Source organism: Atta colombica, unplaced genomic scaffold (assembly GCF_001594045.1).
Source record: "Atta colombica isolate Treedump-2 unplaced genomic scaffold, Acol1.0 scaffold29, whole genome shotgun sequence".
Classification (NCBI taxonomy): domain Eukaryota; kingdom Metazoa; phylum Arthropoda; class Insecta; order Hymenoptera; family Formicidae; genus Atta; species Atta colombica.
In genome coordinates, this window is record NW_017259392.1 from 1,112,539 (window position 1) to 1,117,622 (window position 5,084).

The window sequence follows — 5,084 nt, forward strand, 5'->3', positions numbered from 1 at the left end:
AATATAGATTAACAGAGAGAAAAAAAATTCTAATATATATTTTGTATATTAAATACATGCGTATATTGGGCGCGTTCAAGCAGGCAAAAATAAAGACTCTATAGTGTAACAGAGATTCGCAAAATGTCACGTAATCGATATATGGCTCTCTCTGATTGGCTGGAGTAATTTCGCTGTAGTAGTAGCTGCTATATTACATTTACTATTAATATATTCAATATCGATTGCTGTGGAATGAGGTCAGTAAACTCAGCTTTCAATGTTTTATGAATATTTATCTATTATTTCATGCTTTGTGTTGAATGTTACATATCTTATGTAATAATAACACTATTATTAATACAGCGATATGTGACGCAATTCATTGGCACGATAATGATGGATGTAAATTCACTACATAATTGAACGCGCCCAATCATTTGATTCAATTACCGAGGCTTCAATTGTGCAGGCTGGGTAATCGTGCTCTATGCCGTTTTTCTTCATATTTCCTTTTAAAACATAATTCCTACAAATATAAGATATTACGAAACGTTGTGCAATTGCATGCATCATAGAGAAGCGTTGTTCGCCGCGCCTCTACACAGTTCGATCTGAGTTGAGATAAGAAACATGTTCAATATCCTCATGAGAGGAGACAGTCATATACTTAGTAAAAGTAGGCTAATATCGACGATTTCGAGCGTAAAAACATTTCATGATTATTCATTGGTATTGGGATTTCTACATTGTTAAATTAATAATATCAAATTGTACTTTTAGTACATATGATTAGGTCGTTTATATTCTGTTTTGAAATACTAGAAATTTTTGAAATACTAGACATTTTTGTTTTGAAATACTAAAAACATACTTGACTAAATATCTTTTTCTTTTTTTTAAATACGTAACTTTCTAAATACTTTCTAAATATATTAAAGTATTGGATCGAAACAAAGCATTACTTCCTGTAGCACTACTTCATTTGTATCACATCTATATGTTTATACTTTATATGAATATTCACAATTACGATTCACATTTACGATTATTATTAATCGCACGATTAATTATTTATAAAAAGATCAAAATGACAATCATGCATGTATCATGGAACAGATATTTCGTATATCGAATTCATTCATTTGAAATCAAAATGCGATGCAAAACAAAATTTATCTGGAGACACGGTGTTTCCGGCGTTAAACATGGCGTGAGATACTTCTGTGTCTTCTCCTAACTGGCGAATTGCGAAATCAAGGGCATCGAATTACTATTTTGCGATAATTATGAATAATAGTTATTTTTGCTTAATATAAAATTTTCCTCTCACTTAAGTACTCGCAAAAAAATTAAGCTTTTATATAGTTATATGAAATTCTAATATAATTGTCTATATTATAATTTTATATTATAATTTTATGATTTATAATTATGAATAAAATATTTCCCTCGAGAATTGATTAAACAGGTTAAAAATAAAACTAAAATGTTGAAAAATGATATATTAGCATTTTATTTTTTATTACAAAATACATGCGTTTTATTAAAAAGCGTACAAACACACAGTGAATGTGTGTGCGTGCGCGCGCGCATGCACACACATTCACTCACTCACTCACTCACTCACTCACACACACTCACACTCACACTCACACACTCACACACACACACACACACACACACACACACACACACAGTTTTCTGATCATTCATTATTATTATTAATTATAACGAAATAAAAATATAGCATTATATTAAACTTTTTATATCAACACGCGCGCGCGCGCGTATAATCAAAACGTGACATTAATTACAATAAATTGAATATTACATGAAAAATTGTCAAATTTATGGATAATGTCAATTATTATTACTTAAAAACGCTCGTTTAGATTTTGATGAATATATAAATTTATTACGATGTAGCATTATGTCGTTTCTTCAAATTAATCTGTTGAAATTAGTCTATTGAAATCAGTTTAGCTTGTGGCACAAAGTATAATTTCCAGATTCTATTTCGCAAACAATAAGTATAAAATTATCAATAAATATAAAATTAAAAATAACAATTACAAACAAAATGAAACAATATTAAATTTATATCATACTTGCTTCAAAATCACAACCTAAGATAAGATTTATTATAACAGTAGGATACTCATAATTTCACTAATTTCGATTACTGTTTGTGACTCCTATCATGAGTTCCTTGCTTTTATACTTAAACGTCCTTAGAGAGAAAGTAATTATTGTGGTGAGTCGAAGACATGATATTGAATGTAGGAAAATATATATCTGGTAGACGATCTGTATCACTTTATTTGTTTAGAGATATAATAGACATATATAATAATTTATTTTTTTTTTATGAAGATCATTTTGGCTTAATCTTTTTTGAAAGGATGGTTCAGAATCTAATATTAATATTATCCCAATTTAAATTATGTTTATGATTTGCTTAATGAAGAGATACTGACATTGATTCTAAAAATTTTTTAATATTGGATTTCCCGTATTTTAGTTTTTAATTTCTGTTTTGTTTGTCCTACATATTGTACGTAGAATTACAATCTAAACAATTGAATTACAATCTAAACAATCTAAACAATTTTGTAAATAACATTACATTGCTCTGTTTTTTCCAGTTTTCTTTACCTAATTTTATGAATTTATTCAGTTTATTCATCGATTTATATGCTATATTAAGATTGTTTTTTTCTGTGATCATTTTAAATTTTTCTGAGATTTATTTGACGTATGAAATTGGGAAGAACTTTTTTATATTCTCGATTGAGTGATCATTATTATATAAGTCAGTTCGTTTTGACAGAATTTTGATTCTGCTATTTACAGTAGAAAATATTATATCTAAAGGATAACCATTTTTAATAATTCTTTGATCATGTTTGAGATGTTCTTATTGTGGTATTCCAGATGTGAAAGAAATATGATCCTATCTAATTGCCCTATAATTACATCTTTTTTATGGGTGATGGAATGGATTTATAGCTTAAAAATCTGTCGGAATTAATACCGATGTGAACCTGGCGCTCAATTTTATCAAAAATAAAAATTACTGCAGGCCGTTTGTACTTCGTTTGTACTTGTTTGTATCTCCGAATCCTTTGAAGTACAAACGAAAGTAAGAGAGGTACAAACGGGTACAAAGATTCTCTTTCGAATGGCATAAATGAAATTAAAAAATCTTAAAGTTGCGCGCTGGCCATTTTTTATTTTTCACTTTTTGTTTAACTATTTGAAGTATAAACGAAATAATGATCGGTACAAACAAGTACAAACGGCCTGTAGTATTAATTTTTATTTTTGATAAAGTTGAGCGCCAGGTTCATATCGGTGGAATTAATCGGTTTTTTGAATATCGATATTTATATATCGATTTTTATGTAGCCACTCTCCAATTTTACTGTAACGTTTAGAAAGTCAATAGAATTATCATCTCTATGCTTAACCGTAAAGTTTAATCTCTCATGAATTAAACACTTCGAGTATCAAATACATTTGATTTTTTGGTAATGCTATTAACATGTCATCTACATAACGATAATAAATCGAAATGTTAACATTAATGTTCGATAGAATACTCATTTCCAAATCATGAATTACTAGATTAGCTAAGATTGGAGATAATGGAGATTCCATGGATATGCCAAAAATCTGTTTAAAGAATTTGTTATCAAATTTAAAATAAGTTGAATTAAGAATGAGAGAAATAGCATTCAAAAATTTTTTTTTAGAATTGTTGTATTCTTTGAGATAAAGACATTTTTTTCAATGCTTTTTTTAATTAATTCCGTTGAAATATTTATGTACTTATTTATGTATTTATTTTATTCACTAATTCAAAACTGTTTTTTAAGTATCCTATTTCCTTTTTTAGACTATTATCAATAATTTATTTTAAATATGTAGCTAAATGATATTGTGGGCTATTGATACAACTTACAATGATTCTTAAAGGGTTATTTTCTTTATGAATTTTTGACAAGCCATAGAACAAGCCAAGCCATAGGCAAGCCAATTCTTTTAGCTTTTTTTAAAATATCACAAATAATAGGTTTTAAATTTGCATCATCTACTGATATAATAATAAGCGACAATTTGTTTTCATCGAGTTGAAATGCCTGTTAACATAATTACTAAAGCATGAGTAGCAATATCTTTCTCTTATGATTTGCTATGGTAGCTTTTCCAAGTTTGTGTCGATGCACCTAACATGCGACTAGGTATTATTTTATCAAAAACAAGCTTATTTCATCAAAAACAAGCACGTTTATCTAAGCTACTTTTAAGAAACTTTAATACTTAAGAAACCAAAAATTTCATGTAAAATATATTATTAAAATTTAAACTTTGCAATCTCCTATTTAATGTTCGTATAGAAGATAGAGGAAAATTGCAAACTTCTTTGTAACCTATGTTGCCGCATGTAAATCTCAATTTCAATGCTTTCTATATTGTTTTATTGCTCTATAATGGAACTTGTTTATATTCTACAGAAAATAATTTTCTTTATAAAAGATTGTCTTGATACTGGCATTCGTTGCAATTATTTTATTGTGCGTTTGAAATTTAATAATGATTTCTTTACTTTTTGATAAGAACAATTTGTTTTGTTTAAATATTTTTGCATTTTTTCTTCATTTTTTAACCAATTAGAGAAAATCTGTTCTGACCCTGACAAATCATTTTCCAACATATCTTCGAAATTTACATTATTGTAATATTTTTCATATTGTTTTTCCATCAACTTATTTTCACTGATCTTAAGAATTAAGTTTTCTTTGATATTATCTTGAATGATATCCGTCTGATTTATATAATTAATGAAAACTTCATTATTATTATCTTAAATCTGATTGATTTGTGTAGTTAACGGATACTTCACTATTATTTTTTATTTGCATAAATTGATTTGTTATTAGAAATTTTTTTCTGAAATGAAAAATTATAAAAACATTACACTATATATTTAAATAAAAAATAAGATATTTCTATATTTCAATTAATTTTTTTATTATGCATGTTAATAAACTGCTAATTATTCTTTGCATATATTAATAATAGATAATATATGTTTTTAA